The sequence below is a fragment of the Saccopteryx bilineata genome, chromosome 5, assembly GCF_036850765.1.
Source record: "Saccopteryx bilineata isolate mSacBil1 chromosome 5, mSacBil1_pri_phased_curated, whole genome shotgun sequence".
NCBI classification, from domain to species: Eukaryota; Metazoa; Chordata; class Mammalia; order Chiroptera; family Emballonuridae; genus Saccopteryx; species Saccopteryx bilineata.
The window spans coordinates 159,519,890-159,532,438 of NC_089494.1; the positions used below are offsets into that span (position 1 = coordinate 159,519,890).

General features: G+C 37.2%; 1 protein-coding gene and 1 non-coding gene across 2 annotated transcripts in view; one reads left to right on the forward strand and one right to left on the reverse strand.

Moving 5' to 3' along the window:
• The window catches only part of FAM107B (family with sequence similarity 107 member B), a 281,121-nt gene that overhangs the window by 85,000 nt on the left and 183,572 nt on the right, over positions 1 to 12,549 (forward strand). The gene's annotated exons all lie outside the window — the stretch shown is intronic.
• TRNAF-GAA (transfer RNA phenylalanine (anticodon GAA)) lies at positions 10,093 to 10,167 on the reverse strand. The gene has a single exon. It is a non-coding gene; the product is annotated as a tRNA-Phe (tRNA).

The window sequence follows — 12,549 nt, forward strand, 5'->3', positions numbered from 1 at the left end:
ATCTATGTGCCTGTTCTTATGCCAGTACCAAGCTGTTTTGATCACAATGGCCTTGTAGTATAACTTGCTATCAAGAAGTGTGATACCTCCCACTTTATTCTTCATTTTCAAGATTGCTGAAGCTGTTCCACTTGTTTGTATCTTCCTTGATTTCTTTTTTCAATGTCTTTTAATTTTCTGAGTACAAGTCTTTTACCTCCTTGGTTAAATTTACTCCTAGTGAAGGGGATTGTTTCCTTAATTTCTCTTTCAGACAGTTTATTGTTGGTGTATAAAAATGTCACTGATTTCTGAATATTAACTTTATATCCCGCCACCCTACCAAATTCATTTATCAGGTCTAGTAGTTTTTTGACTGAGACTTAGGGTTTTTTATGTACAGTATCAAGTCATCTGCAAATAATGATAGCTTTACTTATTTTTCAATTTGGATGTCTTTTATTTCTTCTTCTTGTCTGATTGCTGTGGCTAGGACTTCCAGAACTATGTTGAATAAGAGTGGTGAAAGGGGGCACCCCTGTCTTGTTCCTTATCTCAAGAGGATTGCTCTTAATTTTTGTCCATTGAGTATAATGTTGGCCGTCGGTTTTTCATAGATGGCCTTTATCATGTTGAGGTAAATTCACTGTATTCCCAGTTTGCTGGGAGTTTTGATTATAAATGGGTGCTGAATTTTATCAAATGCTTTTTCTGCATCTAGTGATATAATCATGTGATTTTTATCCTTCCTATTGTTTATGTGACGAATTACGTTGATTGATTTGATAATATTGTACCAGCCTTATCTCCCCAGAATAAATCCCACTTCATCATGATGTATGATTTTTTTAATGTTTTGCTGGATCTGGTTTGCTAATATTTTGTTGAAAATTTTAGCATTTATGTTCATCAGGGATATTAATCTATAGCTTTTTTTTCTTTGTAGAGTCTTTGCCTGGTTTTGGAATGAGGATCATGCTTGCCTCATAAAAGGACCTTGGAAGTCTTCTATCTTCTTAAATTTCTTGAAATAGCTTGAAAAGGATAGGTGTTAGTTCTTCTTTGAATGTTTGGTAAAATTTGCCTGTGAAGCCATCTGGTCTAGGACTTTTGTTTGTTGGAAGTTTTGTGGTTTTTTTTCTTTTGCTAATAACTTTTTATTTTTTTATTTTATTTATTTATTTTTTAATAATTTTATTTTTTAATGGGGCAACATCAATAAATCAGGATACATACATTCAAAGATAACATGTCCAGGTTATCTTGTCATTCAATTATGTTGCATACCCATCACCCAAAGTCAGATTGTCCTCTGTTACCTTCTATCTAGTTTTCTTTGTACCCATCCCCCTTTCCCTCTCCCTCTCCCCCCTCCCCCTGTAACCACCACACTCTTATCAATGTCTCTTAGTCTCACTTTTATGTCCCACCTACGTATGGAATAATGCAGTTCCTGGTTTTTTCTGATTTACTTATTTCACTTCATATAATGTTATCAAGATCCCACCATTTTGCTGTAAATGATCTGATGTCATCATTTCTTATGGCTGAGTAGTATTCCATAGAGTATATATGCCACATCTTCTTTATCCAGTCATCTATTGATGGGCTTTTTGGTTGTTTCCATGTCCTGGCCACTGTGAACAATGCTGCAATAAACATGGGGCTGCATGTGTCTTTACGTATCAATGTTTCTGAGTTTTTGGGGTATATACCCAGTAGAGGGATTGCTGGGTCATAAGGTAGTTTTATTTTCAGTTTTTTGAGGAACCACCATACTTTCTTCCATAATGGTTGTACTACTGGAAGTTTTTTGATAACTATTTTGATCTCATTTGCTGTAATCTGTCTGTTTTGGTTTTCTGATTCTTCCAGATTGATTTTTGAAAGATTATATGTTTCAAGGAATTTGTCCATTTCACCTAGGTTGTCTAAGTTTTTGGCATACAGTTCTTCATAGTATTTTCTTACAATCCTTTGTAGTTCTGCTGTGTCAGTTGTGACTTCTCCACTCTCATTTCTAATTTTATTTACTTGAGTCCTCTCTCTTTTTTTCTTGGTGAGTTTGGTTAAAGGTTCATCAATCTTGTTTACCTTTTCAAAGAACTGGTTCTTGGTTTCATTGATCTTCTGTATTTTTTTTTTTTTTAGCTTCTAAGTCATTTATTTCCACTCTAATCTTTATTATTCCCTTCCTTCTACTTCCTCTGGTCTTTACTTGCTGTTGTCTTTTTAGTTCTTTTAGATGCAGAGTTAAATTTGTTATTTGAGCTTTTTCTTGCTTCTTAAGTTATGCCTGTAATGCTATGAATTTTTTTGTCAGGACTGCTTTTGCTGTGTCTCATGAATTTTGAGTTGTTGTATGTTCATTTTTATTTGTTTCAAGGAAATTTGATTTATTCCTTGATCTTGTTGTTAACACATTTGTTATTTAATAACATGCTATTTAGCCTCCAAGTGTTTAAGTGTTTTTCAGTTTTTCTATTGAAGTTGATTTCTAGTTTCATGCCATTGTGATCAGAGAAGATGCTTGATATGATTTCAGTCTTAAATTTATTGAGACTTGTTTTGTGTCCTAACATGTGGTCTATTCTAGAGAATGTACCATGAGCACTTGAAAAGAATGTATATTCTACTGCTTTAGGGTGAAAGGTTCTGAACATATCTATTAAATCCAGCTGATCTAGTGTGTCACTTAAGGTGGCTGTTTCTTTGTTAATTTTCTCTCTGGAGGATTTATGTATTGATCTTAGTGGCATATTAAAATCCCCTACTATTATAGTATTGTTGTTGATTTCACCCTTTATGTCCATTAAAATTTGCTTTATATATTTCAGTGCTCCAATATTAGGTGCATAAATAATTACAATGGTTATATCATCCTGTTGGATTGCTTCCTTTATCATCATGTAGTGATGTTCTTTATCCCTTTTGTTTTAAAATCTATTTTGTCAGATATCAGTATTACTACCCCAGCTTTTTTTTTTTTTTTCATTTACATTTGCATTAAATACTTTTTCCATCCCTTCACTTTCAGTCTATGTGTCTCAATTATTCTGAGGTGGGTCTCTTTTAGACAACATATGTATGTGTCCTGTTTTCTTATCCAAACAACTAACCTATGTCTGTTGATTGGAGCATTTAATCCAGGGGTCCCCAAACTATGGCCTGTGGGCCACATGTGGCCCCTTGAGGCCATTTATCTGGCCCCTGCCGCACTTCCAGAAGGGGCACCTCTTTCATTGTCATCTCTCACATACAGTACTACTTCCGGTGATGCAGGATGCACGCGTCATGGTTCTGGAAGCGCATCATATCACTTGTTACAACTAGCAGTGACAAATATGGAACTGGACATTGACCATCTCATTAGCCAAAAGCAGGCCCCTAGTTCTCATTAAAATACTGGTCATTTTGTTGATTTAAATTTACTTGTTCTTTATTTTAAATATTGTATTTGTTCCCATTTTGTTTTTTACTTTAAAATAAGATATGTGCAGTGTGCATAGGGAGTTGTTCATAGTTTCTTTTATAGTCCGGCCCTCCAATGGTCTGAGGGACAGTGAACTGGCCCCCTGTGTAAAAAGTTTGGGGACCCTTGATTTAATCCATTTACATTTAATGTTATTACTGACATGTACTTATTAATTGCCATTTTGTTCTTTAAATCTACAATTCTCTTACTCTAGAATTTTTTCCCTTTGCTCTTTTTACAGCAGGCCCCTAAATACTTCTTGCAGTACTGGCTTGGTTGTAATAAATTCCTTGAGTTTTTTTGTATTTTTATTTTTTGTCTGGGAAGTTTTTTGTTTCTCCTTCAATTTTATATGATAATCTTGCTGTATAAAGAAGTCTTGGTTGTAGGTTCTTGTTTTGCTTCACTTTGAATATTTCTTGCCAATCCCTTCTGGCCTCAAGTGTTTCTGTTGAGAAGTCGAATGTCATCCCTATGGGGGCTCCTCTGTAGGTAATTAACTGCTTTTCTTTTGCAGCTTTTAGTATTCTTTCTTTGTCTCTTAACTTTGTCTCTTCTATTATGATGTGTCTTGGTGAAGGCCTTCTTGGGTTCCTCTTTAAGGGACTCTCTGTGCTTTTTGAACTTATGTGACTTTTTCCTTTATCAATTTAGGGAAAATTTCAGCTATGATTTCTTCAAACAAATTCTCTATCCCTTTTTTGTTCTCTTTTCCTTCAGGAACCCCTATAATGAGGATGTTGTTTCTCTTCATGTTGTCACAGAGCTCTCTTAGAGTTTTCTCTGACTTTTTGATCCTCTTTTCTTTTTGGTGCTCTGCTTCTGTGGTTTTATGTTGTCCTCTAAATTGATGATTCAATTCTCTGCCTCATCCAGCCTGCTATTGATTTCATCTAGTGCGGTCTTCATTTCTAATATTGTATTTGTCATTTCTGACTGGTTCTTTTTTATGATTTCAATGTCCTTTTTTTATGCTTGCTATCTCTTTATTTAGGTGTTATTATGTTCATCCATTGTTGCTGTTGCTTTAAGATCCTTGAACATCCTAACAATCATTATTTTAAATCTGGTAGTTTTGTTTTTTCCATCTCATTCAGTTCTTTTTCTGGGGATTTCTCTTGTTGATTCATTTGGGTTGCATTTCTCTGTCTTCCCATTTTATCTGTGCATTAGGTAGCAGTGTCTGACTTTGAAATTTTTGTGGTGTCTTTATGAAGAAGATGGGCTTGGTGGGACTGACCTCCAGACCACCTGTTTTCCTTGTTCTAGGAATGCTTCTTAAGTGTACTATTTTCCCTCTTATTGTATGTGAGTATTACATGCAGTTGGTCCTTTCACAGGTACAGTTATTCCTTCAGGCTGGCTGGCTCTAAGGGTCAACCTTGATCATGTGTATTATACATTGTGAAATGTTTGTCCTGTTGTGTGTATTTATTTTCTACAGTGTCTAGTGCCTGAGAGACTCCACTTTTGACCATGCTGCTTGTGTATGTAGCTGTTTACAGTTGGTGCTGTCTGCCACTCACTATCAGTTGTGTTGGCTCTAGATATTGGGTTGGCATCACCTGTTGCTTGTAACCTGCAGTGGGCTACCTGTCTGCAGCTACTTCACTTTTTATTGTTTGTATCTGCATTTTCTGTGCCTGGGTAGTGTGGGAGGGGCCAACCTTTGAATAAGTATCAGCTTCCTCCTGCTTAGAGATCACAGCAATTCCATAAAAGTCCCAAGTCTGTAAGATTTGTCTCCACTTTTCAGCAGCTCCTCCTCCTCTTGCAGTTGCCTGCTCTTCCCTCAGAGTCTTTTGTAGTAAGAGAGTAGTGTGGGCTCAGACTGGCCTCACCCAATCAACCCCTCTACAGGTTGCACACTTGGTGGATTAGGGCAGCTGAGGTTGTGAGTACAACGTTTGTGGTACCCCCTATGTCAGGGGTCTCTTGGTCATGAGCTTAGTATAGGGCTCTTGACCTTAATCCCTCCAGAGCTTAATCCCTCAGCCTCAGCTGGATACTTAAATTTTACTTCTCCCCAACAAGGTAAGTAGCAGATTCAGACTGAGTGTGACTGACGGTCCCCTCTGCATAAGTTCTTTCAGCTGGTGAGACACTGGTCTCAGGGATGAAGACTAAGAGAGTCCTCTCCTGGGGCTGACTGTGTTCCCCTAAAGGTGACTAAGCCCTTCAGCCAGATCCAACAATAGACTCACAGGGACCCAAACATTAAATGTCTATGCTGAGAGCCTTTCTGCCTTCCCCGTATGTAATCTAGTCCTGCAGGGCAGGATATCCAGCACCCAGGCCAGCTGACTGTGAAGCTCCACCCTATTCAATGCAGATGAGCCATTGTGCCAGTGCTGATCACAGTGAATGGAACTCACCCCACCTGAGCCAAGTATGATAAATTTTTCCTTAGGATACCACTCTAGCAAGGGATGTTAGGTCCTGAAATAATGCTTTCCATAGCTGGCCACTGGGCAGGACCCTGGCACAAACCAATGGAAGACACTGCCCATGACTGTCCCTCAGCAATTTCTTTCTTGGTGCTACAAGCAATCCAGAGTTTGTGGCTGCCTCTGCTGGGCCCAGGTGTACATGGAAATACCAAGCTATACTCTTAGCTCTGCTTTTACCCACCCTGGGCCTGGGGCAAGTTCTGCTTAAAAGGCCAAGTTTCCCTGAGATCCACCTCCTTTAGCCTCTGGCTGCTGGCTGCTTGTTGGGCTCAGCCACTGAAAAAACCTCTCTGCTAGAGTCTAGTGCCTGCAGTAATTCATTGACTAGGAAGGGTGGTGGGTTTGGCTCCACCTCTCAGCCCCAGGTGTCAGTCTGTTCAGACTTTTTCACAGACTTTAGTAGGGTGTAGCCTCAGGAGTCTGTGACCCAGAGGTATGGTTTGCTTGCTCTCTGGACAGTTTCTGCTGAGTCTTCTGTGAGGTGGAAGCACCAGTCTTAGAGTTGGGAGCGTGTCGGGGAAAGCTCTGGTCTCAACACCAGAAAACTGAGCCACTGACACACCCTCTGCTTCCTGAATTGTCTGAATGACCCGTCACCATAACTGGGGTAAGAGAGACTTCCGAGGGTGAAGCAGTTGCTTTTCCCCAGGCTGGTGCAGCACAAAGGAGATGTTTCACCCAAGAAAAATGGTGACTGCAGTATTGGAGAATGACTCAGCTCAAGGGATTTGATGGCTGTCCTCCACAGTGTTTCTCCCTGGGCCTCCAAGTTTACACTTTCCTTATGCAACTCCAGTCCTCTCAGCTCTCCCTCCACCAGAGCCCCAGGTAACTAGCTGTAAACAAGATTTTCTGCATGGGCCCTTTAAGATGAAGTCTGTATCTCAGAAACTCAGTCTCTTTCTTGCAGACATTAACCCTGCTCTTTTCACCATCAAATATTGTCTGGGCACCTCTTCTAGGCTCTGGGGCTCTAGGCTGGGGCTATGGGCCTGAAGCTGAGCACCCACACCTCTCAGGGCAACCCTCCCCACAGAGAGAGTCCCTCTGGACCCTCAGCTGCTGCTCGCTTCTGGGAGCAAGACAGCCCTGTCCTGTCTCTGCCCTTCCTACCAGTCTCAGTGTGATTTCTTCTGTGATCCTTGGTTATAGACTTCTCTTTTTTTTAAGTCCAAAGTTGGTTTTTCAAGATGATTGTTCTTAAATTAAGTTGTAATCCAATTGGTCCTGGAAGGTGGCAATTGGAACATCTGCCTACTGCATCACCATCTTGGACCCCTTCAATGTTTGAAGATTTTCTATAGCCATTTTCTGCTTTGTTTGTTGGTAACTTTGTGTGTCCTTTGGCTCTTCCCTTTTTTGTTTCTTTCAGTTGTTTTTGTTTGATGGCATTCTAAACTTCTTTCTCCTGTTTCTTTTTTATTTTAAGCTATGTGTTTTATTAGCTTAAAACTCTTTTGCGGCTCTTTTGTGGGTAGTTACCATTAGGTTATTAAGAGAAAGATTGTCATATGTACAAGAGTCCTTTGCCTTATGAGTGCTTCTGTACTTTATTCTTCTTTGCTACTGCAGATCTTGATCCTCTCCCCTTTTATGTTATTGTTGTCACAGATTATCCTTGTTTTTATTGTGACCTTGTTGGAGTTTTTACTTGTAGTTTTTATTTGTTTTGTTCTTTGTATCTGGTCAAATAACCCTCTTGATTATTTTCTGCAGTGGGGGTTTTCTGGTGATAAATTACCTCAGTTTCTGTTTGTCTGCAAAAGTTTTATTTCTCCTTCATATTTGAAGAATTACTTTCAATATACTATTCTTGGCTGGTAATTCCTCTCTTTCAGTACTTTGACTGGGTCCCCTCTCTTCGGAATTGTAGAGTTTCTGCTGAGAGTCTGATGATAAACTAATGGGCCTTCCTTTATATGTTATGTTTTTCTTTTCCCTAGCTGCCTTGAGAATTCTTTCTTTGACATTGATTTTTGACAATTTTATTATGATGTGTATTGGAGTAAGTCTGTTTGGGTTTCAGTAACTTGTCATTCAGTTTGCTTCTTGGATTCAAGATTCTAACTCTTTCCATAGGCTTGGGAATTTCTCATCAATTATTTGTTTGAATAGACTCTCCATTCCCTTATCTCTCTTCTTTTTCTTATGATATATCAATCATTTTTTATAGTGCTCCTTCTGATGAAGTCAGACAATTCTTGTAGAACTCTCTAATTTAAAAAATTTTTCTGAGTCTCTCTCCTCTTCTCTTTGTAGCATCTCTAGTTGCCTGTCTTCAGTGTTATCGATTTTTTCCTCTATCTGGCCTGTTTTATTAGCTAAACTTGTTATTTCAATTTTCAATTACTGTTTTGAGTTCTCCAACTCTGTTTTTAAAGTTTCAATCTCCTTGGTGAGGTATTTGTTTTGTTTTCTGAGCTTATTAAGTTACCTATTGGTATTGTTTACATCTCATTGAGTATTCTCAAAACTTCAATTTTGAATTCTCTATCATTTAACTCTAAGATTTCCATGTGATTGAGAGTTTTTTCTGGAGATTTTTCATTTTCTTTCTGAACTACATCTCTGTCTTGTGTTTCCATAGTATTTTCCCATTTCTTGATGGCATTTGAGAGTGGTATTGTTAAGAACTCAACAACAAAAAAAAAACTAAAAAAATAAAAATTAAAAATATATAATAAATATATAAAAAATTTTAAATGACAAGTGAAAGAAAACTACAGAAAAAAGTAAAAACCAAAAAAATAAAAATAAAAACCAAACAGGACACCCACAAAAAAGTAATAATAAAAAATATAAAATTATGAAAAATGAAATTCAAAAGAGAAAAAAGGAAAGAATAAAAAGAAACAGAAAAAACTCAGTTTTGAGAAGCTACTGTTTTATTCCATTAGATATCACTGTTTTATAAGTTTTAGCACTGTGAAATTCCTGGGCTGTCCTCTGCTTAGATGTTGCTGTCACAGTGATGTAGGTGGGGCTGCAGTTGGTGGGTGGGGTGTGTTGTGAAGGTTTTATCGCTTTATAGCTTTATGGCTTTAGCTATAGCATTTTCAGGCCTTCAGGTGTTTCTTCCTCATCTCAACAGACCACGGGACCAGACACAGAGAACCTCTGTTTTTCAGAGTAGAAAATGGCTCTGGAGAGTTAGCTGTGGGGTCTGTCTCTGCCATTCACCATACCTGTGAAATGAGGGAGGTGGGATCTGAGAGGCTGGGGAAGTGCACTTTGGTTTTCTCTGTCTCTGTGCCAAATGCAAGCTGCAGGCAGACAGCAGAAACACAGTCATGACCATCGTTTGGCTACCTCTTTGGTTTAGTTTCTACCCCACTGCCCCTTACTCTCTCCACTCCTCCTGACAGAAGGAGGTCCAGTCACTCTGAATTTCCCTCTCTATGTGCCTGGCAGGCAAAACCCAGACAGCCTGATTTTTTCTTTTCTTTGTAGTCCTGGCAGAGAAAAACAACAACAAACACTAGTCAATCTGGGCTTCTTTCCTGAGCTGAATGCAAGAGGGTTTTTATCTTCTGCCCCCCTTTTAAACTTGTCCCAACTTTAGTCCATTTGGTGCACAGATCTTTTAGGCTTGCCTGTGAGCTCAGCTGAGTTTCCTTCACTGTATTATAGCTGTTCAATTTGTTGAAATTTCAAGAGGAGAGACCATGAGTATCTCTCTCACACAGCCATTACTCTGATATCATCCAGAATGCATCTTTTCTGAGGGATTTGTATGTATGTGGGAGAAATTATTCCCTCTGGGACATGAAACATGTCTCATGCTCAATATTTCTGTTTAATAACATTGAGAACTATATAAGCACATTATTTTATTTCTAGGATTATTTTTAAGGTAGTGAAAAATGCAGAAGATAAAGTAAAAATTCTGAGTCTAAATTTTCAAAATGACTCTCAATGAATTATTTTCTCATTAAGTGAGAAGTGGGGAGGCAGAGACATACTCCCATATGTGCCTTGACTGGGATCCAACCAGCAAGCCCCTACTAGGTGGTGCTCTGCCCATCTGGGCTGCTGCTTTGTTGCTCAGCAACTAAGCTATTTTAGCACCTGAGGTGAGGCCATTGAGCTATTCTCAGTGCCTGGGGCCAACTTTGCTCAAATTGGGCCTCAACTGCAAGAGAGGATAAAGGGGATGGGGTGGAGAAGCAGATGGTCACTTTTCCTGTGTGCCTTGACCGGGAATCAAACCCAGGACTTCCACACTTCAGGCCGATGCTCTACCACTGAGCTACTGGCCAGGGCCTCAGTGCTTTTATTCTAAGTTGATCTTTAAAACTCAATTAATAAAAACTAGAAGGGAACTTCATCAACCTGATAAAGAGCATCTATGAAAAACTAACAGCTAACATTATACTTAATGGTGAATGACAAAAAGCTTTTGACTTAAGATCAGGAACAAGACAAAGATGTCTGCTCTTGCCACTTATATTAAACATTATATTGGTGGTTCTAGTCAGAGCAAGTAGGCCAGTAATAGAAATTAAAGATATCTATAACAGAAAGGAGTAAGTAAAACTGTTTATATTTACAGATTATATGGTAGTGTATATTAAAAAACATAAGGAATCCAGTAAAAAGCTATTGAAACCAATGAATAAATTCAGCAAGCTTTCGGGATACAAGAGAAATGTATAATAAATTGTATTTCTATATACTAGCATCAAAACTTCAAAAATGAAATTAAGAAAACAATTCCATTTACAATACCATCAAAAAAATAAAATACTTAAGAATAAATTTAACTAGAAGCATAATACTTTTACATGAAAAACTGTAAAATATCAATAAAAGAAATTAAAGAAGACCTAAGTGAATGGAAAGATGTCTTATATTCATCCATTGGGAAACTAAATATTGTTAAGATGGCAATACTTTCCACAGTGGTCTATGGATTAAACACATTATCAAAATCTCAGTTCTCCTTTTTGAAGAAATTGGCAAACTGATCTTAAAATTTATATAAAAATGCAAGGGAACCAAAACAACAAAAAACAATCTTAAAAATGATAAGTTTGAAGAACTCAAACTTCCTGATTTCAAAACTTAAATATATAAAGAAATTAAGACAGGGTAGCACTGGTATAAGGATAAACATAACACATCTATGAAATATAATTAATAGTTTAGGAATAAACCTTTACATTTATGACCAAATGATTTTTGACAAAGATTCTAAGAAAATTAAGGGGAAAAGATAATTAGTTCAATAAATGGTGCTGGGATAACTGGATAGTCACATGCTAAAGGATGAAGTTGAATCCCTACCTCACACCACATACAACAATTAACCCAAAATAAATTAAAGACCTAAATGTAATAGCTAAAAGTATAAATTCTTAAAATAAGATAAAGAAGTAAATTTTCATGAGCTTGGATACATCAATAGTTTCTTAGATATGACACCAAAAGTACATGTTATAAAAGAAAAATAGATGTTTGGCATTATTAAAATTGAAAAAAATTTATATTTCAAAAGACTTCAAAAAGAAATTGAGCCTGACCTGTGGTGGCGCAGTGGATGAAGTGTTGACCTGTAATGCTGAGGTCACCAGTTCAAAACCCTGGGCTTGCCCGGTCAAGGCACATACAGGAAGCAACTACATGAGTTGATGCATCCTGCTTCTCTCTCTCTCTTTCATTCTCTCTGTAAAAAAATAAAATAAAAAAAAAATCAAAGGCCATATATAAAAAAGCAACATTAACTTCATTTAAAAAAAAAAAGAAGAAGAAATTGAGAAGAAAGCCCACAGATTGGAAGAAAATATCTTCATATTATATATCTGATAAGGGATTTGTATCCAGAATATGTAAAGAACTTTTGCTACTTAACAATACAAAGACAAATAAACCAATTTTAAATGGTCCAAGGATTTGACTGAATATTGCTCCAAGGAAGACGTACAAAATGGCCAAGAAACATATGAAAAGATGCTTAATATATTAGTCATTATGGAAATGCAAATCAAAGCTACAATATGACACCACTTCACAGCCATTAAGATGGCTAAAATAAAAAGGACAATAACAAAAATTAACACAGATATGGAAAAGTGGGACTTTCAGAGACTGCTGGTAGGAATGCTAAACAGTATAACTACTTTGTAAAACTGATTGGCAGTTCTTTAAAATGTTAAATATAGGTTGGCCATATGACCTAGCAATTCTGTTTTTAGCTGTGTTTCAGTAAAAGTTGTACATGAATGTTTGTAGCAATATTATTAATAATAAGCCAAAGTGGAAACAACCCAAATGTCTAACTGATGAATAGATGAACAATATGACATGTTTTTGGCAATAAAAGGAATGAGGTACTGAAACATGCTACAACATTGATGGACTTTGAAAACCTTATGCCATATAAAAGAAAACAGTCACAAAGACCACATATTATGTGATGGCTAAATGGAATCACATAATTTGTCTCTTTCTTAAGCTCTGATTGGTTCTTTTTTGCACATAACTTGTTATTGTTTTAAGGATCTCCTTTCTCTCTGAAGATATTAATGATTTTCAAAAATATTGCTCCTCTATTCTTTGTATTGTCTCTGATTCTTCTAAGTCATTTTTTGTTTGTTTCTCAAATGTATGCTGAGCCTTGCTTGTTGATTCATATTTTAAAAAGAA